This window comes from Halichoerus grypus, chromosome 3, assembly GCF_964656455.1.
Source record: "Halichoerus grypus chromosome 3, mHalGry1.hap1.1, whole genome shotgun sequence".
NCBI lineage: Eukaryota > Metazoa > Chordata > Mammalia > Carnivora > Phocidae > Halichoerus > Halichoerus grypus.
In genome coordinates, this window is record NC_135714.1 from 199,805,480 (window position 1) to 199,831,504 (window position 26,025).

Genomic DNA, 26,025 nt, shown 5'->3' on the forward strand with positions numbered 1-26,025 from the left:
CCTTTTGTATCAATTACCAAGAAAGAAGTGTTAAAATCATCAACTGTCATTATGAATATTTCTGTTTTTTTTTTTCAGTTCAAACAGATTTTGCTTTATGTATTTTGAAGTTCCATTTTCAGATGAAGACACATTTTATTTAATTTTTTTTTTAATTTTTTTTTATTTTTTTTAAGATTTTTATTTATTTGCGAGAGAGACAATGAGAGACAGAGAGCATGAGAGGGAGGAGGGTCAGAGGGAGAAGCAGACTCCCTGCTGAGCAGGGAGCCTGATGTGGGACTCGATCCCGGGCCTCCAGGATCATGACCTGAGCCGAAGGCAGTCGCTTAACCAACTGAGCCACCCAGGCGCCCCTGAAGACACATTTTAAATTGTTGTGTATTATTGATAGATTGACCTTTTTATCATTTTTTAATTCTGGTAAGTTTCTTTGCTCTGAAGTTACTGTTATTTGATACTAACACAGATATCTTCACTTCCTTTTGGTTAGCGTTCTCATAGTATATCATTTTCTATCTTTTCACTTTTTTTTTGAGATTTTATTTATTTATTTGACAGAGAGAGAAAGAGAGAGAGAGAGCAGCAGAAGGAGAGGGAGAAGCAGACTCCCCGCTGAGCAGGGGGCCCAATGTAGGACTAGATCCCAGGACCCCGGGATCATGATCTGAGCTAAAGACAGACGCTTAACCAACTGAGCCACCCAGGCACCCTCTATCTTTTCACTTTTAATCTACCATTAAAGAAAATCAGGGCTGGACAGTGGTTTAAGTGGCAAAAGTAGATTTTATTCAGGACTATTGCAATAGGGGAAAAGAGACCTAGTTCAGACCTGGGCTCAATTCTGAATACACCATGGACAAATGGAGATTTATAGCCAAGAAGTAGGTTGGGGGGTCAGTGGATAGAAAATTACTTAGAAGAAACATCAGTGATAAGCGAGGATTCTGGCTGAAAAGACTCAACAGATTCTCGCTGCAGGCAAGCCAGGGTAATAAGATATCACACAGGGGATGGTGGAGGAGAAGGAATTCGATTAGACATTGGGGGTGATCAGATGTCAAGGGTGGCATCCAATTTTATTTTTCTGAATGAAGTTAATCCGTTTTCCTAGAACCATTTATTGAAGACACTATCCTTTCCTTGTTGTATATTCTTGGCTTCCATGTCAATTATTAGCTGGTCATATATGTGAGGGTTCACTCCAGATTCTGTTCTATTGGTCTTTCTATTTTTATGCCAGTAACATACTGTTTTCATTATGACAGCTTTGTAGTATAGGACACTTCACAAATTTTTGTGTCATCCTTGCGCAGGGACCATGCTAATCTTCTCTGTATCATTCCAATTTAAGCATATGTGCTGCCAAAGCGAGCACACCATAGGTTCATGCTATAGGTTAAAATCAGAAAGTGTGATGCTCCCAGCTTTGTTCTTTCTCAGGATTGCTTTGGCTATTCAGAGTCTTTGGTGATTCTATACAAATTTTAGGATTATTTTTTCTAGTTCTATGAGAAATTATATGGTAATTTTGATAGGGATTGCACTGAATGTATAGATGGCTTTGGGTAATATGGACATTTAAACAATATTAATTCTTTCTATCCATGAATATAGGATATCTTTCCATTTGTTTGTGTCACCTTTGATTTTTTACATCAAAGTCTTACAGTTTTCAAGGTACAGACCTTTCATCTTCTTGGTTATATTTTGCCCTAAGTATTGTATTGTTTTTAATGCTATGGTGAACAAGATAGTTTTCTTTAATTCTTTTTCAGAATATTCTGTTGTTAGTGTATAAAAATTCAATTGATTTCAGTATGTTGATTTTGTATCCTTCAGCTTTACTGAATGCGTCAATTAGATCTAATAGATTTTTGGTGGAGTCTTTAGGATTTTTTATATGTAAAACCATATTGCCTATAAAGACAATTTGACTTCTTTGTTTTAGATACATTTTATTTCTTTTTCTTGCCTGATTTGCCTAGCCAGGACTTCTAGGACTATGTTGAATAAGAGTAATGGGAATGGGCACCCTTCTCTTGTTCCTGATCTTAGAGGAAAAGCTTTCTACCTTTCACCACTGAGTATGACGTGAGCTGTGGGCTTATCAAGCATGGTCGTTGTTATGTTGAAGTATGTTCCTTCTATTCCCATTTTGTTGAGGGCTTTTATTCTAAGAGGATGCTGTATTTTGTCAAATGCTTCTTCTGCTTCTATTGAGATGTTCATATGATTATCATTCATTTATCAATGAGGTGTGTGACATTTATTAATCTGCATATATTGACTATTCTTGCATCCCAGGGATAAATCCCTCTTTGTGTATGATCCTTTCAACGTGCTGTTGAATGCTTTTTGCTAGTATTTTGTTGAGTTTTTGCTTCTGTCTCTTCATCAGGGACATTGGTTTGTTTTCCTTTCTCATAGTGTCCTTCTCTGGTTTTGGTATCATAGTAATGTTGGCCTCATAAAATGAGTTTGAGAATGTTTGTTCCTCTTCAAGTTTCTGGAAGAGTTTGAGAATGATTGGCACTAATTGTTCTTTAAATATTTGGGTGAATTTACCAGTGAAATCATCCCATCCTGGGTTTTCTTCTTTTCTTCTTTTGGATTAATGATTAATGATTCAAACTCACTATTGATCTGTTTATATTTTCTATTTCTTCATGATTCCGTCTTGGCCATTTCTTCTAGGTTATCCAAATGTTGGAGCACAACTGTTTATATTAGTCTGTTATGACCTTTTGAATATCTGTGGTATCAGTTGTAATGTCTTCTCTTTCATTTTTTTATTGTATTTATGAATCTTCCTTATTTTTTTCTGAGGCTAGCTAAAGCCTGGTCAATTTTGTTTATCTTTTTGAAAAGCTAGCTCTTAGTTTTATTGATCTTTTCTATTGTCTTTCTAGTGTCTATTTCATTTATTTCTGTTCTGATCTTTGTTATTTCCCTCATTCTGTTAACTTTGGGCTTTGTTTGTTCTTTTTCTAATTCTTTGAGGTATAAAGTTAGATTGTTCACTTGAGATCTTTCTATTTTCTTAATATATGCTTTTATCTTTATAAACCTCCCTCTCAGAACTGCTTTTGTAGCATCTCATAGGTTTTGATGTGGGTGTTTCCATTTTCATTTGTTTTGAAATATTTTTTTAACTCCCTTTTGATAGGTTGTTCAGCAGTATGCTGTTTAATTTCCACATATTTGGCTAGACAAGTCAGAAATTTAAGTAAATAATTATAATTCAGTAATCTAATGCTAAAATAAACGTACAAACTAACCTCTCAGGGAATACAAAAGGAGTGATTATGTGTAAAGAAGGAAAAAAGGGGTGATTACAAAAGTGGTGGTATTTGAGTCTGTGACAGTGAATAGAAGGGAAGAGGGATACTGTAGGCAGATATTCTTGTAGATTCAGAACCATTCTCTTTTATTGTTGCTTTTGCTGATGTAAATCATTACTTCTTTATGGAATCAATTATCCTTTCAGATGACATAAAAAAGTAAACTATTATGGGTATATATAATATGGGAAAATGAAAGATATATGTCAAAGCCTTGCATGCCAATATTTAAAACATTCATCCTTAGTTTTCTGAAGAGAATATAGTTGTTTTAGGTGGCAAGGATATTCTCTAGGTGGAAGTGTCAGTTAAGAATATCATTTTAACGTCCTCACAAGCAGCTGATAATATAAGCTGCTTGACCATTTCCTAGTTTTACGCCAGCAAGTATAAATAAATGTGTAATTAAATAAATATAATAAATAAATTATAAATAATTGTGTTTCACAGATGTTTCTATTCTAGGATATGTGAATCAGTGACTTTTTAGAAAAAGATTCATATGTTTAAAACTCTTCTGAAGCTCCAGATGAACCAGATTTATAAAGGTAATGTTTTTGGAGTCTGTTATTTTCAAAATCTCCTTTTACTAAACTGAAGATTTGTTAGTCATCTGTCTTGTTAAAACTTACTGTAACCGAAAAAAATTATTATTGAGGGCTTCTTTAGGTGCTAGATTTATAAAATGATTAGAATCTTAAATGTTAGAGGCTGAGCTTAGGTAAGCAATTGTCTGCTAGAAACCAAATCTAATTCAAGAAGGAATTTTCAAAAAAAAAAATCATAGATCCTTTTAAAAATCGTCCCATGATGGTACAATGAAGACCTTCACAACTTAACCATGAACTACCTTTCTCATCCCTTTCTGAGGCAAGTTTTTCAGATAATCCAGCTGTTCTCTCTATGATCACAAAAATGTCAGCTGAGTTCTAAAGATGAGAGGAGGCCTATGAGAAACATTTGTTGAAACCTTCAGTGTATGTGATCTTGCATTGCAAGAAAAAGCATCTTTTATACCTTCTGGGTTCTCAGACTTCTGTCTGGATTCTGCATGTTACACTATGCTAGCATTTTTATTTCCTGAAAGAAAATTTTTCCTATTTAACATAGTAGGAATATTCCTATATTATTCAAGGTAATGTTAGCTACATAATAATTGAACTGAAAATTCTCAGTAATTTAGAGCAAAAGAAGCATACTTCATGTGGATGTGAAATCCAAATGGGTCTTCACAATGGCATGAAACTCTCTCCAAGCACTGATTCCAGGATCCAGGCATCCTTCATCTTGTAGCTCTGCCATGTTCAACAGGTGACTTTGTGGGCCACCATGCTGGTCTGCATCATGGGAAGGACAATGGGCATGGAGAATCACAAGGGAGGAGTTTTTAAAGGACTGGTTCTGGAAGTAATGCACATCAGTTTCTCCAGCATTCAATTGGCTCGGACTCAGTAATATTGTCTCTGTAACAAGCTGTGTCCTCAGGGAAAAAAAGTGGAAATGGATTTGGTGAGCAGTTTGCCAGTGTCCTCCACAGCTTCCTTCTTTTTTTTTTTTTTTTTTTTAAATTTTTTTATTGTTATGTTAATCCCCATACATTACATCATTAGTTTTAGATTTAGTGTTCCATGATTCATTGTTTGTGCATAACACCCAGTGCTCCATGCAGAACGTGCCCTCCTCAATACCCATCACCAGGCTAACCCATCCTCCCAACCCCCTCCCCTCTAGAACCCTCAGTTTGTTTTTCAGAGTCCATCCTCTCTCATGGTTCTTCTCCCCCTCCGATTTCCCCCCCTTCATTCTTCCCCTCCTGCTACATTCTTCTTCTTCTTTTTTTCTTTCTTAACATATATTGCATTATTTGTTTCAGAGGTACAGATCTGAGATTCAACAGTCTTGCACAATTCACAGCGCTTACCAGAACACATACCCTCCCCAGTGTCCATCACCCAGTCACCCCATCCCTCCCACCCCACCCCCCACTCCAGCAACCCTCAGTTTGTTTCCTGAGATTAAGAATTCCTCATATCAGTGAGGTCATATGATACATGTCTTTCTCTGTTTGACTTATTTCGCTCAGCATAATACCCTCCAGTTCCATCCATGTCGTTGCAAATGGCAAGATCTTATTCCTTTTGATGGCTGCATAATATTCCATTGTATATATATACCACCTCTTCTTTATCCATTCATCTGTTGATGGACATCTTGGCTCTTTCCACAGTTTGGCTATTGTGGACATTGCTGCTATAAACATCGGGGTGCACGTAGCCTTTCGGGTCCCTACTTTTGTATCTTTGGGGTAAATACCCAGTAGTGCAATTGCTGGATCATATGGTAGCTCTATTTTCAACTTTTTGAGGAACCTCCATACTGTTTTCCAGAGTGGCTGCACCAGCTCGCATTCCCACCAACAGTGTAGGAGGGTTCCCCTTTCTCCGCATCCCCGCCAACATCTGTCCTTTCCTGACTTGTTAATTTTAGCCATTCTGACTGGTGTGAGGTGGTATCTCATTGAGGTTTTGATTTGGATTTCCCTGATGCCGAGCGATATTGAACACTTTTTCATGTGTCTGTTGGCCATTTGGATGTCTTCTTTGGAAAAATGTCTGTTCATGTCTTCTGCCCATTTCTTGATTGGATTCTTTGTTCTTTGGGTGTTGAGTTTGATGAGTTCTTTATAGATTTTGGATACTAGCCCTTTATCTGATATGTCATTTGCAAATATCTTCTCCCATTCTGTCAGTTGTCTTTTGGTTTTGTTGACTGTTTCCTTTGCTTTGCAAAAGCTTTTTATCTTGATGAAGTCCCAATAGTTCATTTTTGCCCTTGCTTCCCTTGCCTTTGGCGATGTTTCTAGGAAGAAGTTGCTGCGGCTGAGGTCGAAGAGGTTGCTGCCTGTGTTCTCCTTTAGGATTTTGATGGACTCCTGTCTCACATTGAGGTCTTTCAACCATTTGGAGTCTATTTTTGTGTGTGGTGTAAGGAAATGGTCCAGTTTCATTCTTCTGCACGTGGCTGTCCAATTTTCCCAACACCATTTGTTGAAGAGACTGTCTTTTTTCCATTGGACATTCTTTCCTGCTTTGTCAAAGATTAGTTGACCATAGAGTTGAGGGTCCATTTCTGGGCTCTCTATTCTGTTCCATTGATCTATGTGTCTGTTTTTGTGCCAGTACCATACTGTCTTGATGATGACAGCTTTGTAGTAGAGCTGGAAGTCTGGAATTATGATGCCGCCAGCTTTGCTTTTCTTTTTCAACATTCCTCTGGCTATGCGGGGTCTTTTCTGGTTCCATACAAATTTTAGGATTATTTGTTCCATTTCTTTGAAGAAAGTGGATGGTATTTTGATGGGGATTGCATTGAATGTGTAGATTGCTCTAGGTAGGATTGACATCTTCACAATATTTGTTCTTCCAATCCATGAGCATGGAATGTTTTTCCATTTCTTTGTGTCTTCCTCAATTTCTTTCATGAGTATTTTATAGTTTTCTGAGTACAGATCCTTTGCCTCTTTGGTTAGATTTATTCCTAGGTATCTTATGGTTTTGGGTACAATTGTAAATGGGATCGACTCCTTAATTTCTCTTTCTTCTGACTTGTTGTTGGTGTATAGGAATGCCACTGACTTCTGTGCATTGATTTTATATCCTGCCACTTGACTGAATTCCTGTATGAGTTCTAGCAGTTTTGGGGTGGAGTCTTTGGGATTTTCCACATAAAGTATCATATCATCTGCAAAGAGTGAGAGTTTGACTTCTTCTTTGCCAATTTGGATGCCTTTGATTTCTTTTTGTTGTCTGATTGCTGTGGCTAGGACTTCCAATACTATGTTGAATAGCAGTGGTGATAGTGGACATCCCTGCTGCGTTCCTGACCTTAGGGGGAAAGCTCTCAGTTTTTCCCCATTGAGAATGATATTCGCTGTAGGTTTTTCATAGATGGCTTTTATGATATTGAGGTATGTACCCTCTATCCCTATACTCTGAAGAGTTTTGATCAAGAAAGGATGCTGTACTTTGTCAAATGCTTTTTCTGCATCTATTGAGAGGATCATGTGATTCTTGTTTTTTCTTTTGTTAATGTATTGTATCACGTTGATTGATTTACAGATGTTGAACCAACCTTGCAGCCCAGGGATGAATCCGACTTGGTCGTGGTGAATAATCCTTTTAATGTACTGTTGGATCCTATTGGCTAGTATTTTGGTGAGAATTTTTGCATCCATGTTCATCAGGGATATTGGTCTGTAATTCTCCTTTTTGATGGGGTCTTTGTCTGGTTTTGGGATCAAGGTAATGCTGGCCTCATAAAATGAGTTTGGAAGTTTTCCTTCCATTTCTATTTTTTGGAACAGTTTCAGAAGGATAGGTATTAATTCTTCTTGAAATGTTTGGTAGAATTCCCCTGGGAAGCCATCTGGCCCTGGGCTTTTGTGTTTTGGGAGATTTTTGATGACTGCTTCTATTTCCTTAGTGGTTATAGGTCTGTTCAGGTGTTCTATTTCTTCCTGGTTCAGTTTTGGTAGTTGATACATCTCTAGGAATGCATCCATTACTTCCAGGTTATCTAATTTGTTGGCATAGAGTTGCTCATAATATGTTCTTATAATTGTTTGTATTTCTTTGGTGTTGGTTGTGATTTCTCCTCTTTCATTCATGATTTTGTTGATTTGGGTCATTTCTCTTTTCTTTTTGATAAGTCTGGCCAGGGGCTTATCAATCTTGTTAATTCTTTCAAAGAACCAGCTCCTAGTTTCGTTGATCTGTTCTACTGTTCTTTTGGTTTCTATTTCATTGATTTCTGCTCTGATCTTTATTATTTCTCTTCTCCTGCTGGGTTTAGGCTTTATTTGCTGTTCTTTCTCCAGCTCCTTTAGCTGTAGGGTTAGGTTGTGTACTTGAGACCTTTCTTGTTTCTTGAGAAAGGCTTGTATTGCTATATACTTTCCTCTTAGGACTGCCTTTGCTGTATCCCAAAGATTTTGAATAGTTGTATTTTCATTTTCATTGGTTTCCATGAATTTTTTAAATTCTTCTTTAATTTCCTGGTTGACCCATTCATTCTTCAGTAGGATGCTCTTTAGCCTCCATGTATTTGAGTTCTTTCCGACTTTCCTCTTGTGATTGAGTTCTAGTTTCAAAGCATTGTGGTCTGAAAATAGGCAGGGGATGATCCCAATCTTCTGGTACCGGTTGAGACCTGATTTATGACCTAGGATGTGATCTATTCTGGAGAATGTTCCATGGGCACTAGAGAAGAATGTGTATTCCGTTGCTTTGGGATGGAATGTTCTGAATATGTCTGTGAAGTCCATTTGGTCCAGTGTGTCATTTAAAGTCTTTATTTCCTTGTTGATCTTTTGCTTAGACGATCTGTCCATTTCAGTGAGGGGGGTGTTAAAGTCCCCCACTATTATTGTATTGTTGTCGATGTGTTTCTTTGCTTTTGTTATTAATTGCCTTATATAATTGGCTGCTCCCGTGTTAGGGGCATAGATATTTACAATTGTTACATCTTCTTGTTGGATAGACCCTTTAAGTATGATATAGTGTCCTTCCTCATCTCTTATTACAGTCTTTGGTTTAAAATCTAATTTGTCTAATATAAGGATTGCCACACCAGCTTTCTTTTGGTGTCCATTAGCATGGTAAATGGTTTTCCACCCCCTCACTTTCAATCTGGGGGTGTCTTTGGGTCTAAAATGAGTCTCTTGCAGACAGCATATCGATGGGTCTTGTTTTTTAATCCAATCTGATAGCCTGTGTCTTTTGATTGGGGCATTTAGCCCATTTACATTCAGGGTAACTATTGAAAGATAGGAGTTCAGTGCCATTGTATTGCCTGTAAAGTGACTATTACTGTATATTGTTTGTGTTCCTTTCTGGTCTATGTTGCTTTTAGGCTCTCTCTTTGCTTAGAGGACCCCTTTCAATATTTGTTGGAGGGCTGGTTTCGTGTTTGCAAATTCCTTTAGTTTTTGTTTGTCCTGGAAGCTTTTTATCTCTCCTTCAATTTTCAATGACAGCCTAGCTGGATATAGTATTCTTGGCTGCATATTTTTCTCATTTAGTGCTCTGAATATGTCCTGCCAGTCCTTTCTGGCCTGCCAGGTCTCTGTGGATAAGTCTGTTGCCAATCTAATGTTTCTACCATTGTAGGTTACATATCTCTTCTCCCGAGCTGCTTTCAGGATTTTCTCTTTGTCTCTGAGACTCGTAAGTTTTACTATTAGATGTCGGGGTGTTGACCTATTTTTATTGATTTTGAGAGGGGTTCTCTGGGCTTCCTGGATTTTGATGCCTGTTTCCTTCCCCAAATTAGGGAAGTTCTCTGCTATAATTTGCTCCATTATACCTTCTGCACCTCTCTCTCTTTCTTCTTCTTCTGGGATCCCAATTATTCTAATGTTGTTTCGTCTTATGGTATCGTTTATCTCTCGAATTCTGCCCTCGTGATCCAGTAGTTGTTTATCTCTCTTTTTCTCAGCTTCTTTATTTTCCATCATTTGGTCTTCTATCTCACTGATTCTTTCTTCTGCCTCATTTATCCTAGCAGTCAGCGCCCCCATATTTGATTGCACCTCATTAATAGCCTTTTTGATTTCTACTTGGTTCGATTTTAGTTCTCTTACTTCTCCAGAAAGGGTTTCTCTAATAACTTCCATGTTTTTTTCAAGCCCAGCTAGTATCTTTAAAGTGATGATTCTGAACTCTAGATCTGACATCGTACTAATGTCCGTATTGAGTAGGTCCCTGGCAGTCGGTACTACCTCTTGTTCTTTTTGTTGAGGTGATTTTTTCCGTCTTGTCATTTTGTGCAGAGGAGAATAGATTAATGAGAGAACAAAATGCTAGCAGGGTAACAACGTCCCCAGAAAATATACTCTAAACAAATCAGAAAAGACCTGAAGCAGTGGGAAAAGAAAGGGAAAGAGAGAAAAAAGAAAAGGAAAGAAAAAAAGAAAAAAGAAAAAGATAAAAACAAACAAAAGCAGAACAAAACAAAACAAAAACAGAATGTGATCAAATATGATCAGGCTGGATTATAGATCAGTGCCACACACTAGATTTTGGGTGTATTTTGGTCTGTTAAAAGAAAGTCCCTCCCAAAATTTTAAAGAAAGAAAAACTTATATATGTACAAAAATAAGGGTTGATATGATGAAGGGATGGAATATGACTGTAAAGATGGAAATTATAAAAATTTTAAAAAAGGATTTGATAAGTTGTTTGAAAAAAGAAAGAAGAGGATTAAAAAAAAAAAAAAAAGAAAGAAAAAAGGGAGAGAATGTGATCAGGCAGGGGAGTAGAAAAAAACCATATACTAGAGATTTAGAGTATATTTTGATCTGTTAGAAGAAACTATCTCAAGATTTTAAAGAGAGAACAACTTATATATATATGCCAAAAATACGGGTAACTACTATGAAGGGATAGAATATGACTTTAAAAATGAAAAATAAAAATGTTTTTTTTTAAAAAAGGGATTGATAAGATGTTGGTTGAAAAAGGGAAAAAGAAAAATTCAAAAAAAAAGAAAAAAGGAAAAAAGAAAAAAAGACAGTTAAAAAAATAATTAACTTTGAAAGACTAAAGAATCATGGTAAAAAAGCCATGAATTCTATGTGCAGTATTCCCCTAGCGCTGGAGTTCTGCCGTTCTCATTGATCGGTAAACTTGGTCTTGGCTGGCTGTTCTCGCTGATCTTCTGGGGGAGGGGCCTGTTGCCGTGGTTCCCAAATGTCTTTGCCGGAGGCAAAATTGCCCCGCCCTTGCCGGTCCGGGCTAAGTAATCTGCTCGGGTTTGCTCTCCGGAGCTTTTGTTCCCTGCAAGCTTTCCGTACAGCTTTGGAGGCGGAGAGTGAAAATGGTGGCCTCCCAGTCTCCGCCCCGGCGGAGCCGAGAACTCGGGGTCCCGCTCCTCAGCGAGCCCCCAGAGAAAAGCCGTCAGTCACTCCCGTCTCCCCGGTCTCCGGCCGCACTCCGCGCTCACCCGGCCTGTGACCGCGCCTTTCTATCTGGCACCCGACCCCGGGTGGAGTCTCCAAACCCAGCAGATCCCCGCGGTGCGCTCCCGCACCTCTCCTCCCGGGGGAAGAAGGTGAGTCTCCCCGGATCTGCCGCTTGTTGGGTCCCTGCTGGAGGAGCAGTGGCCCGACTGTGCCGCGGATCACGGTTTATGGCAACCCCGAGCTGAGAGCCCGCGCCTGGGCTCCGTCTCTGCAGCCGGCTTCCCTGCTCCGGTACCTGGGAGCTCTGCCGCACTCAGGCACCCCCGGTCTTTCTGTGACCCCGAGGGTCCTGAGACCACACTGTCCCGCGAGGGTTCCACCCCCCACTTCGCCACCAGAGTGACGTCCCTCAGCGGAGCAGACTTCTACAAGTCCCGATTTTGTGCCCCGTGGCTCTATCACTTGCCAGAAGCGGCCGACGGAGGCCCCTCCCCCGCCGTCTATCCTCCCGAATATTGCCTCGGATTCACTTCTCCGCACGTCCTACCTTCCAGAAAGTGGTCGCTTTTCTGTTCAGAGAGTTGTTGCTCTTCTTTTCTTCGATCTCCTGTTGAGTTCGTAGGTGTTCAGAATGGTTTGATCCCTATCCAGCTGAATTCCTGAGAGGAGACGAAATCCGGGTCTCCTACTCCTCCGCCATCTTGCTCCGCCCTCCACAGCTTCCTTCTATGTTCTTTCCTTTGCCAGTGGTCTTAAATATTTCTGCTCCTGTCCAATCTAAAATAATTTGGAAAATCTCTATGTTCCCATGCATTCTTTAGCTTATTTTCTTAAGTGTCTTTTTAAATGTCCATTAGATTTACTGAAAGTAATGAATTGAAACAACTTGAACTGCAAAGGATTTGTTTCTCATTGAAAATCATTTCCCTTCTTGACACCTACTAATATTTTGAGTAAGATTCAGAATAAATGAGAGATTCACTCAGTCACTCACTCATTCATTGATTCAGTAAATCTTTCTTGATCACAAGTACCTACTCTGTACCATGAATTCTGGAAAACTGAGACACATCAGTGAATAAGAGCAATAAAGACCCCTTCCACATCGAGCTTCCACCTAGCTGGAGGAGATGAAAAATAGATCAAAAAAGAAACACACACATAATGAATGAGATATTTATAAGGTAAAAAAGTAAATGATAAGTGAAATGGAAAAAGGGAATAAAAAGTAGAGCAGGGTATGAGAGTGGGTCAAGAAGGTGGTGTTGGAGGGAGGATGGTTGCACTTTTACATAGGGTGGAAAACCTTACTGAGTATGTGATGTTTGAACAGCTACTTAAAGCAGAGGATTCCTAGGAAGAGAGTTCCAAGCAGACAGAACAGCCTAAGCCAAGACCCTAAGGCATGAGCATGTGTGGCATGTTGGAGAAACAACCAGAGATGCAGTGTGGCTGGGGTGAGGAAACAGAGGTGAGAGAAGAGGTCAAAGAGTCAATGGTGCAGAGTTTGAAGCAGGCACATTTTGAAAGAGGTTGAAAAGTGTAAATGTAAATTGATTTCTTTAAAAGTGTACTTTTTATGTTAAAAGAACATTAAAAGAAATTGTGTACTACAGAAATGATTTGAATGAAATTGAGTAATATTTTTAGCAATATCATGCATACATTCGGTGTATGTTGCAAGTAACCAATATTTTAGTGCATTTTTCAGTTACTTCTTTTGATAGATGCATGACATTTTCAGGAAAAATGACTAGTGTTTACAATATCTTTAAATGTTCTCTTCAGAGTTGAACAGAGCTTCAGCTCAAGGGCCTGCAGGTTTGGTCCTAGTTCTCATGTCCTACCCCAGGTTTCCATGGCTCCCTGTGTTTGTTCCTCAGGGGGTCTCTCTGCAATCCTGACCCCCCTCAGTGGTAGACACCCTCTGTCTAGAACCTAGAGTAAGACTCTAAGTGTCAATACACCTGAAACTAATATAACACTTTATGTTAACTAACAAGAAAACATAAAAAGGTTCTAAGTGCCTGTAGCGTTTTCTGATGAGAATAGTGAATCTAAGAGATTATCCATATACATGCGTATGAATTAAAAGATATTGTTCTCAGAGATTCTCCTCTTGACTCAGATCTGTCTCTATGCTGTTCCTCTAGCTATCAATCCCCCTTGTTCCTAAATGGAGAGAGGGGCAGAGGGAAGGAAGGTGGGAGAAGATTCAGAGTGAACCATCTCTTGCTTCTCTCATCTCCCCTCTGTTCACAGCAGTGGTAAGTGTGAATACAGATGTATCCAGAGTCCTTACAGAGCTCTGCTCAGACCAGTAAAAAATTAAATAAACATAGAATAGTTTGAACTAGAAAATTCCCAAGTCAGATACTCCTCTAGAAATGACAAGTTTGGCTCAGTATGTAGGTCCAAAATAGAACTCCTTAATAGATATATTTTAAATCTTAGAATATTTTCCATATGAACAAATAAATTTTTAATACTTACATACAGGATCTATGAGAGACACTTGAACTGGGATTTGGTCACAAAACTCACTATACAGAGAAAAACAATTAATTTGGGGGGGAATTGATCGTATAAAGGTCAGGGAAATTTTATTGGTTTTTTGATTATCTGTATTTCTTTTCTTCATTAATCAGGTAACTAGGTACTTGGCAATCTGAATGTAGAAACAGATTCCTACTCATGGTATCTCCAATTTTTTTATCTTGGACGCAGCAAACTGTTTTGTGAATTTAAACTTCCAGTGAATAAGCTATTGAGATTCCAACCTATTTTATTATTATTATTATTATTATTATTATTATTATTATTATTTTTGGTTGGGGAATCTGAAATAGGAAGAATGGACATGCTCTTATGTTATAAAGCACCACTGGGTTTTTTTTTTTTTTTTTAACATATTGTGTACCTAATTTTCCTGTATTTATATTTTTTAAGTCTATTTATTTATTTATTTACTTAAGCGATCTCTGCACCCGACATGGGGCTCGAACTCATGACCCAGAGATTAAGAGTCACAAGCTTTTCCGAATAAGTCAGGCAGGCACCCCTATAATTTTCTTGTTTAATTCAGTCCTCTTTTTGACAGAGGTATAATCTTTTGAATGTGATGATTAACAAAATAAATTTCCATGAAGTATTATACTCTGATCTGTCTTCATTTGTTTTTATTAAGTTGGTGTGTGGTTTCCCATTCTTCTGAACTTTTCCTTTATGACTGTATCCATTTTCATAATTACTTTATTATCATCACTGAAAGATTTGTACCCATTCAGGTAAGATATATTTTCAAGGTTTTTTTTTTTTTTTTCTTGAATGTAGTAATATTTCACATTAGTCAAATTACCTCCAATTACTTCATATTACTTTCAATATTTAGGGGCAAAGAGATTTCCAAAGCAATCCTAAAGACAACACATCATTCCAAAAATTTAAAATTAATCCCATTTATCTTTCATGACACAACAGTTGTGGAAAAAAAAAACAAAAAAAGAGTGAAGAGTGTTTTGAGATGATTGCATTAGAACTTGCCGTCATTACTAGATAACTGATATATGGATTCCTGTTCAGTGCACCCAGCATTGTCCCCCCTAAAAAGTAGTATTTTCAGTGGACTACTGACAACTAAAAAACCATGTCATATGAAAAAGTTTAGGAGGGCTTTGCTTTTAGAGCTAATTTTTAGGGAATTTGATTTTGTCTTTCGTGGAGAGTTGAGTAAAGAACTAATTGTGGGAGAGAAGAAAAGATGGTGGAGGAGTAGGGGACCTTATTCCAACCGGTCCGCGGAATTGAGCTGGATATCTACCAGACCACTCTGAACACCCACGAAATCAGCCTGAGATGTAGGAAGATCTGGATCTCTACAAACAGAATATCACAGGCAGTTGGTTTTGAGGTACAAAGCAGGGAGCTGTGATTCCCCAGGCAGATATCGGAGGATAAACGGCAGGGGGAGGGAGCCTGGCCGTCGGGATCCTACATCACCAGTGAGTGATAGCCTCCTGCACTGGGGATGGGGCACAGACTCGCAGACCAGTAGCAGCAGGGAAAGGACTTTAGATGGAAACCGGAGCGGCGGGGTCACGGGTGCGAACTGGGGGCAGCAGGAGATTTTAGAAGCACAAAGGGCAGAGACGTGCCCAACCTGGAGGCAGGACTGGGAGTGCTGCTGAGGGGCGCACAACCCAGGACGCTGCAGTTTATAGCAGCACAGACAGAAATGGAGATAGTGTGGCCTGGAGAGTTCACTGAAGAAGAGACGGCGATCTCTCTGCTCTGAGGCAGAGGGTTGGAAATGGTGTCTTCTGCTCTGACTCTCCGAAGAGACGCAGAAAGCTGCCAGGGAAAGCCACCAGAGAACCAAAGCCCCCAAAACCGGTTTCCACTGAGCCCATCCCCCGCCCCAGGGAGCAGGGCAACTCTGCCCAAACAGGGTTGCCTGAGTAACAGTGAGGCAGGCCCCTCCCCCAGAAGACAGGCTGGGAGAACAAGAGGCCAGTAACCCTAAGGTCCCTAGAAAACAGGTGCATCTTGCATGGGCTGTGGTCAATAATTTGGACTCTATACATTCCCTCAATCACCCATCAACAGAATGAATAGGAGGAGGAACCCCCAAAATAGGAAAGACTCAGAGATTATGACTTATGCCACAGATTTACAAATGGATTCAGATATAACCAAGATGTTGGAGATGGAATTCAGGATACCAATTGTGAAGACAATAACTAGAATGGAGAAATCAATTAATGGCAACATAGAGTCTCTAAGGGCAGAAGTGAAAGCTAAATTGGCAGAACTTAAAAATGCTATCAATGAGATCTAATTTAATCTAGATAATCTAACAGCTAGGTTAACTGAGGCAGAAGAATAAATTAGTGACCTGGAAGACAATTTAATAGATAAAAAGGGAAAATAGGAGGCCAGGGAAAAACAACTCAGAATCCATGAAAATAGAATCAGAGAAATAAGTGACACCATGAAATGTTCCAATGTCAGAATTATTGGAATCCCGGAGGGGGTGGAGAGAGAGAGGACTAGAAGATATACTTGAGCGAATTGTAGCTGAGAACTTCCCTAATCTGGGGAATGAAACAAACATTCGTGTCCTAGAGGCAGAGAGGACCCCTCCAAAGATCAAGGAAAACAGGCCAACACCCCGGCATATAATAGTAAAACTCACAAATCTTAGAACCAAGGAAACCATCTTAAGGGCAGTTAGGGGGAAGAGATTCCTTACGTACAGAGGGAGGAATAACAGAATAATGTCAGACCTATCCACAGAGACCTGGCAAGCCAGAAAGGCCTGGCAAGACATATTCAGGGTACTAAATGAGAAGAACATGCAGCCAAGAATACTTTATCCGGCAAGGCTGTCATTTAGAGTGGATGGAGAGATGCAGAGCTTCCAAGACCAGCAGAAACTGAAAGAATATGTGACCACTAAGCCGGCCCTGCAAGAAATATTAAGGGGGTTCTATAAAAGCAGAAAGACCCAAGAGTGATCTACAACAGAAATTTACAGCGACAATCTACAAAAACAAGGTCTTCACAGGCAACATGATGACAATAAATTCATATATTTCAAAAATCACTCTCAATGTGAACGGCCTAAATGCTCCCATAAAATGGCACAGGGTTGCAGATTGGACAAAAAGACAGGACCCATCAATATGCTGTCTATAAGAGACTCATTTTGAACCTAAAGATATATCCAGACTGAAAGTGAAGGGATGGAGATCCATCTTCCATGCCAGCAGACCTCAAAAGAAAGCTGGGGTAGCAATTCTTATATCAAACAAATTAGATTTTAAACTAAAGACTAATCAGAGACACAGAAGGACACTATATCATTCTTAAAGGGACTATCCAACAAGAAGATCCAACAATTATAAGTATTTATGCCCCTAACCTGGGAGCAGCCATGTACATGAGCCAAATGTTAACCGAAATAAAGAGTCATACTGATAACAATATGTTAATTGTAGGAGACCTCAATACTCCACACTCAGCGATGGACAGATCATCTAAGCAGAAAATCAACAAGGAAACAAGAGCTTTGAATGATACACTGGACCAGATGGACCTCATAGATATATACAGAACCTTCCATCCAAAAACAACAGAATACTCATTCTTTTCAAACGCACATGGAACTTTCTCCAGAATAGGCCACATACTGGGTCACAAATCAGGTCTCAACTGATACCAAAAGATTGGGATTATTCCCTGCATATTTTCAGGCCATACTGCTTTGAAACTGGAACTCAATCACAAGAAAAAATTTGGAAAGAATTCAAACACTTGGAAGCTAAGGACCATCCTGCTAAAGAATGTTTGGATCAACCAGGAAATTAAAGAAGAACTTAAACAATGCATGGAAACCAATGAGAATGAAAACACATCAGTCCAAAACCTATGGGATACTGCAAAGGCAGTCCTAAGGGGGAAATACATAGCCATCCAAGCCTCACCAAAAAAAAACAGAAAAATCCCAAATTCATCAATTAACTCTACACCTTAAAGAACTAAAGAAAAAGCAACAAATGATGCCTAAACCATGCATTAGAAGAGAAATAATTAAGATTATAGCAGAGCTCAATGAATTAGAAACCAGAAACACAGTAGATCAGATCAATGAAACTAATAAGATCGATAAACTACTGGCCAGACTTACCCAAAAGAAAAGAGAAAGGACCCAAATTAATAAAATTATAAATGAAAGGGGAGAGATCACGACTAACACCAAGGAAATAGAAACAATTATTAGAAATTATTATCAACAACTATATGCCAAAAAACGAGTAATCTGGATGAAATAGATGCCTTCCTGGAAAGCTATAAGCTGCCAAGACTGAAACAGGAAGAAATTGATAACATGAATAGGCCAATAACCAGTAATGATATTGAAGCAGGGATCAAAAACCTCCCCAAAAATAAGAGTGCAAGGCCTGATGGATTCCCTGGGGAATTCTACCAAACATTCAAAGAAGAAATAATACCTATTCTCCTGAAGCTGTTTCAAAAAATAGAAACAGAAGGAAAGCTTCCAGACTCATTCTATGAGGCCAGCATTACCTTAATCTCCAAACCAGGCAAAGACCCCATCAAAAAGGAGAATTTCAGACCGATATCCCTGATGAATATGGATTCCAAAATCCTCAACAATATCCTAGCTAATAGGATCCAACAATACATTAAAAGGATCATCCACCATGACCAAGTGGGATTTATCCCCGGATGCAAGGGTGGTTCAACATTTGCAAATCAATGTGATAGAACACATTAATAAGAGGAGGGAGAAGAACCATATGGTCCTCTCAATTGATGCAGAAAAAGCATTTGACAAAATATAGCATCCTTTCCTGATTAAAACTCTTCAGAGTATAGGGATAGAGGGAACATTCCTCAAGTTCATAAAATCCATCTATGAAAAACCCACAGTGAATATCAACCGCAAAGGGGAAAAGCTGAGAGCCTTTCCCTTAAGATCAGGAACACGTCAAGGATGCCCACTCTCACCACTATTGTTCAACATAGTACTAGTAGTCCTAGCAACAGCAATCAGACAACAAAAAGAAATAAAATGTATTCAGATTGGCAAAGAAGAAGTCAAACTCTCTCTTTTCGCAGATGACATGATACTTTATGTAGAAAACCCAAAAGACTCCACCCCCAAACTACTAGAACTCATACAGCAATTCAGTAATGTGGCAGGATACAAAATCAATGCACAGAAATCAGTTGCTTTCTAATACACTAACAACGCAACTGTAGAAAGAGAAATTAGAGAAACGATATCATTTACAATAGCACCAAAAACATAAGGTACCTGGGAATAAACCTAACCAAAGAGGTAAAGGACCTATACTCTAGGAACTACAGAACACTCATGAAAGAAATTGAAGAAGACACAAAAAGATGGAAAAACATTCCATGTTCGAGGATCGGAAGAATAAACATTGTGAAAATGTCTATGTACCCAGAGCAATCTATACCTTCAATGCCATCCTGATCAAAATTCCAATGACATTTTTCAAAGTGTGGGAACAAACAATCCTAAAATTTGTATGGAATCAGAAATAACCCCGAATCACCAAGGAAATGTTGAAAAAGAAAAACAAAGCTGGGGGTATCACGTTGCCTGACTTCAAGCTACATTACAAAGCTGTGATCACCTAGACAGCATGGTACTGGCACAAAAACAGACATACAGACCAATGGAACAGAATAGAGAGCCCAGATATGGACCCGCAACTCTATGGTCAAATAATCTTCGACAAAGCAGGAAAAAATATGCAATGGGAAAAAGACACAGTCTCTTCAATCAATGGTGCTGGGAAAATTGGACAGCCACATGCAGAAGAATGAAACTCGACCATTCTCTAACACCATACTCAAAGATAAACTCAAAATGGATGAAAGACCTCAATGTGAGACAGGAATCCATCAAAATCCTAGAGGAGAATATAGGCAGTAACCACTTTGACATTGGCCAGAACAACTTCTTTCAAGATACATCTCCAAAAGCTAGTGAAACAAAGGCAAAAATGAACTTTTGGGACTTCATCAAGATAAAAAGCTTCTGCACAGCAAAGGAAACAGTCAACAAAACAGAGAGGCAACCCACAGAATGGGAGAAGATATTTGCAAATGACACTACAGATAAAGGGCTGGTATCCAAGATCTATAAAGAACTTCTCAAACTCAACACCTAAAAAACAAATGATCAATTCAAAAAATGGGCAGAAGACATGAAAAGACACCTCTCTGAGGGAAGACATACAAATGGCTAACAGACACATGAAAAAAATGTTCAACATCCTTAGCCATCAGGGAAATTCAAATCAAAACCACATTGAGGTACCACCTTACACCAGTTAGAATGGCAAAAATGGACAGGGCAAGAAAAAACAAATGTTGGAGAGGTTGTGGAGAAAGGGGAACCCTCTTACACTGTTGGTGGGAATGCAAGTTGGTACAGCCACTTCAGAAAACAGTGTGGAGGTTCCTCAAAAATTTAAAAATAGAGCTACCCTATGACCCAGCAATTGCACTCCTGGGTATTTACCCCAAAGACACAGATGTTGTGAAAAGAAGGGGCACATGCACCCCAATGTTCATAGCAGCAATGTCCACAATAGCCAAACTGTGGAAAGGGCCAAGATGTCCTTCAACAGATGAATGGATAAAGAAGATGTAGTCCATATATACAATGGAATATTACTCAGCCATCAGAAAGGATGAATACCCAACTTTTAAATCAACATGGATGGGACTGGAGGAGATTATGCTGAGTGAAATAAGTCAAGTAGAGAAAATCAATTATCATATGGTTTCACTTATTTGTGGAACATAAGGAAGAGCATGGAGGACATTAGGAGAAGGAAGGGAAAAATGAAGGGGGGGAATCGGAGGGAGAGATGAACCATGAGAGACTATGGACTCTGAGAAACAAACAGGGTTTTGGGGGGGGGGTTAGTCCGGTGGTGGGTATTATGGAGGGCATGTACTGTATGGAGCACTGGGTGTTATATGAAAACAATGGATCATGGATCACTACATCAAAAACTAATGATGTACGGTGACTAACATAACATAATAAAATAAAATTTAAAAAAAAGAACTAATTGTGGAGTTGGTTCTCGTGAAGTAATATTTCAACGTATTAGAGTGATAACTAATAATTTATATATTATATCTTCTTCCCTTGGCCACTAGCTTGACTGTCTTGGATGTTGGCATGCTGTTTACCTTTCAAATAAGGTAAATTTTTGATTAGCATCATTATTCGGATAACACTTTTACTTCATATTTCCTCAGTGTTAATGAACTATATTTTCTCTACAGACCATGTTAATTTGTATTAATTTGTATATATTTTGTGTATACGTACAAATATGTATATATATATATGCACATGTATACACACATGTGTGTTCATACATTATTAGTGGTTAATTTACATGTATATAGAGTATAGACAATGACAATATTTAATGTTAAAGTTTTTTATGCTATTCAAGTATATTTAAATGATACAGTTCCTTTTATTTATTTATTTAAAGGTGTCAGTGCAATTTTATGGGGGAAGTAACATTTTTTTCAACAAATGGTGCAGGAACAACTGGATAGCCCACATTGCAAAAATGTACTTTGATCTCCTTTTTCAATACACACACACACACACACAATGATGACCGATAAAATATAGATCTAAATGTAAAAGCTAAAATCATAAGGCCTCACTATATTTGTGAACTTGTGTTCAAGAATTTTCTTTTTTAATTTTAGCTAGTTAACATACAGTGCAATATTGGTTTCAGGAGTAGAATTCAGTGATTCATCACTTACATACAACACCCAGTGTTTATCACAACAAGCACTCTACTTAATCCCCATCACCCATCTAGCCCATCCCCCCCACCTCCCCTCTATCAACCCTCAGGTTGTTCTCTATAGTTAAGAGTCTCTTATAGTTTGTTTCCCTCTCTCCTTTTTTCTTAACCCCTTTCCCATATGTTTATCTGTTTTCTAAATTCCACATATGAGTGAGATCGTATTTGTATTTGTCTTTCTCTAACTTATTTCACTTAGCATAATATACTCTAGTTCATCCACGTCATTGCAAATGGCAAGATTTTTTTTTTTTATGTTATGCTACCATATAGTACTTCATTAGTTTTTGATGTAGTGTTCCATGATTCATTATTTGCGTAATAATGGATGAAAGACCACCCAGTGCTCATTGCAATACATGCTCTCCTTAATACCCATCACCGGGCTAACCCATCCCCCCACATCCCTCCCCTCTGAAACCCTCAGTTTGTTTCCCGAGTCCATAATCTCTCATGGTTTGTCTCCCCCTCTGATTTCCCCTCCTTCAGTTTTCTCTTCCTTCTCCTAATGTCCTCCATGCTATTCCTTATGTTCCACATATGAATGAAACCACATAATTGTCTTTCTCTGCTTCACTTATTTCACTTAGCATAATCCCCTCCAGTTCCACCCATGTCAATGCAAGTGGTGGGTATTCATCCTTTCTGATGTCTAAGTCATATTCCATTGCATATACGAACCACATCTTCTTTATCCATTCATCTGTTGAAGGACATCTCGGCCCTTTCCACAGTTTGGCTACTGCGGACATTGCTGCTATGAACATTGGGGTGCATGTGCCCCTTCTTTTCACTACATCTGTATCTTTGGGGTAAATACCCAGGAGTGCAATTGCTGGGTTATAGGGTAGCTCTATTTTTAAATTTTTGAGGAACCTCCATACTGTTTTCCAAAGTGGCTGTACCAACTTACATTCCCACCAACAGTGTAAGAGGGTTCCCCTTTCTCCACAACCTCTCCAACATTTGTTTTTTCTTGCCCTGTCAATTTTTGTCATTCTAACTGGTGTAAGGTGGTACCTCAATGTGGTTTTGATTTGAATTTCCCTGATGGCTAAGGATGTTGAACATTTTTTCATGTGTCTGTTAGCCATTTGTATGTCTTCTTTGGAGAAGTGTTCATGTCTTCTGCCCATTTTTTGACTTGATTATTTTTATTTTTTTAGATTTTATTTATTTATTTGACAGAGAGAGACACAGTGAGAGAGGGACCACAACAGGGGAAGTGGGAGAGGGAGAAGCAGGCTTCTCCCAAAGCAGGGAGCCTGATACGGGGCTAGATCCCAGGACCCTGGGGTCATGACCTGAGCCGAAGGCGGAGGCTTCACGACTGAGCCAGCCAGGCGCCCCTGACTTGATGATTTGTTTTTTGGGTGTTGAGTTTGAGAAGTTCTTTATAGATCTTGGATACCAGCCCTTTATTTGTAATGTCATTTGCAAATATCTTCTCCCATTGGGAGGGTGGGTTGCCTCTTAGTTTTGTTGACTGTGTCCTTTGCTGTGCAGAAGCTTTTTATCTTGATGAAGTCCCAAAAGTTCATTTTTGCTTTTGTTACCCTTGCCTTTGGAGATGTGTCTTGAAAGAAGTTGCTGTGGCCAATGTCAAAAAGGTTACTGCTTATGTTCTCCTCTAGGATTTTGATGGATTCCTGTCTCGCATTGAGGTCTTTCATCCATTTAAAGTTTATCTTTGTGTATGGTATAAGAGAATGATCGAGTTTCATTCTTCTGCATGTGGCTGTCCAATTTTCCCAGCACCATTGATTGAAGAGACTATGTCTTTTTCCCATTGCATATTTTTTCCTGCTTTGTCAAAGATTATTTGACCATAGAGTTGAGGGTCCATTTCTGGGCTCTCTATTCTGTTCCATTGATCTATGTGTCTGTTTTTGTGCCAGTACCATACTGTCTTGGTGATCAAAGCTTTGTAATATAGTTTGAAATTAAGCAATGTGGTGCCACCAGCTTTGTTTTTCTTTTTCAAGATTTCCTTGGTGATTCAGGGTCTTTTCTGGTTCCATACAAATTTTAAGTTTGTTCCAGCTCTTTGAAAAATGCCATTGGTATTTTGATCAGGATGGCATTGAAAGTACAGATTGCTCTGGGCAGCATAGACATTTTCACAATGTTTATTCTTCCAATCCATGAGCATGGAATATTTTTCCATCTTTTTGTGTCTTCTTCAATTTCTTTCATAAGTGTTCTGTGGTTTCTAGAGTATAGATCCTTCACCTCTTTGTTTGGTTTATTCCTAGGTATCTTATTGTTTTTGGTGCTATTGTAAATGGAATCGATTCCCTAATTTCTCTTTCTACAATTACGTTTTTAGTGTATAGATAAACAACTGATTTCTCTGCATTGCTTTTTTATTCTGCCACATTACTGAATTACTGTATGAGTTCTAGTAATTTGGGGGTGGAGTCTTTTGGATTTCCATATAAAGTATCATGTCATCTGTGGAGAGAGAGAGTTTGACTTCTTCTTTACCAATGTGAATACCTTTTATTTCTTTTTGTTGTCTGATTGCTGTTGCTAGGACTTCTAGTACTGTGTTTAACAAGAATGGTGAAAGTGGGCATCCTTGTCATGTTCTTGATCTTAAGGGAAAAGCTCTCAGGTTTTCCCCATTGAGAATGATATTCCCTGTGGGCTTTTCATAGATGGTTTTTATGAAATTGAGGAATGTTCCCTCTATCCCTACACTCTTCAGAGTTTTAATCAGGAAAGTATGCTGTTTTTTGTCAAGTGCTTTTTCTGCATCAATTGAGAGGACCATGTGGTTCTTGTCTCTTATTTATGTGTTCTATCTATCACATTGATTTGTGAATATTGAACCACCCTTGCATCCCAGGAATAAATCCCACCTGGACGTGATGGATAATCCTTTTAATGTAGTGTTGGATCCTATTGGCTAGGATATTGTTGAGAATTTTGTATCCATATTCAACAGGGATATTGGTGTGTAATTCTCCTTTTTGAGGGGGTCTTTGCCTTGTTTTGGGATCAAGGTAATGCTGGGCTCATAGAACAAGTTTGGAAGTTTTCCTTCTGTTTCTATGTTTTTGAAACAGCTTCAGGAGAATAGGTATTATTTTTTCTTTAAATGTTTGGTAGAATTCCCCAGGGAATCCATCAGGCCCTGGACTCTTGTTTTTTGGGAGGTTTTTAATCCTTGCTTCAATCCTGTTAGTGGTTATTGGTCTATTCATGTTGCCTATTTCTTCCTGTTTCAGTCTTGGTAGTTTATAGGTTTCCAGGGAGGCATCCATTTCTTCCAGGTTGCGTAATTTATTGGCATATAGTGGTTGATAATAATTTCTAAAAATTGTTTCAATTTCCTCGGTGTTAGTCGTGATCTCTCCCCTTTCATTTATAGTTTTATTAATCTGTGTCCTTTCTTTTTTTTCTTTTGGATAAGTCTGGCCAGTGGTTTATCGATCTTATTAATTCTTTCAAAGAACCAGCTTCTAGTTTCGTTGATCTGCTCTACCATATTTCTGGTTTTTAATTTATTGGTCTCTGCTCTAATCTTTATTATTTCTCTTCTCCTGCTTGATTTAGGTTTTATTTGTTGTTCTTTCTCCAGTTCCTTAAGGTGTTAGGTTAGCATTTATGTTCAGGACTGTTCTACTTTTTTGAGTGAGGCTTGGGTGACTATGTATTATCCCCTTAAGACCACCTTTGCAGTATCCCATAGGTTTTGGACTGATGTGTTTTCATTCTCATTGATTTCCATGCATTGTTTAAGTTCTTCTTTAATTTCCTGGTTGATCCAAACATTCTTTAGCAGGATGGTCCTTAGCTTCCAGGTGTTTGAATTCTTTCCGAATTTTTTCTTGTGATTGAGTTCCAGTTTCAAAGCAGTATGGTCTGAAAATATGTGGGGAATAATCCCAATCTTTTGGTATCAGATGAGACCTGATTTGTGACCCAGTATGTGGTCTATTCTGGAGAAAATTCCATGTGCATTTGAAAAGAATGAGTATTCTGTTGTTTTAGGATGGAATGTTCTGTATATATCTATGAGGTCCATCTGATCCAGTGTGTCATTCAAAGCTCTTCTTTCTTTGTTGATCTTCTGCTTAGATGATCTGTCTATTGCTAAGAGTGGAGTGTTGAGGTCTCCTACAATTAAAGTATTATTATCAATATGTTTATTTTAGTTTACAGTTGGCTTATGTAGTTGGCTGCTCACATGTTGGGGGCATAGATATTTATAATTGTTAGATCTTCTTATTGGATAAACCCTTTAAGAATGATATAGTGTCTTTCTATATCTCTTACTACAGTCTTTAGTTTAAAATCTAATTTA

At 38.5% G+C, this 26,025-nt stretch overlaps 1 non-coding gene across 1 annotated transcript; it reads right to left on the reverse strand.

The window, feature by feature from the left end:
* Positions 1 to 1,271: 1,271 nt before the first annotated feature.
* LOC118554424 (U6 spliceosomal RNA) lies at positions 1,272 to 1,378 on the reverse strand. Its single transcript, XR_004926471.1, has one exon. It is a non-coding gene; the product is annotated as a U6 spliceosomal RNA (small nuclear RNA).
* Between the last annotated feature and the right edge of the window lie 24,647 nt (positions 1,379 to 26,025).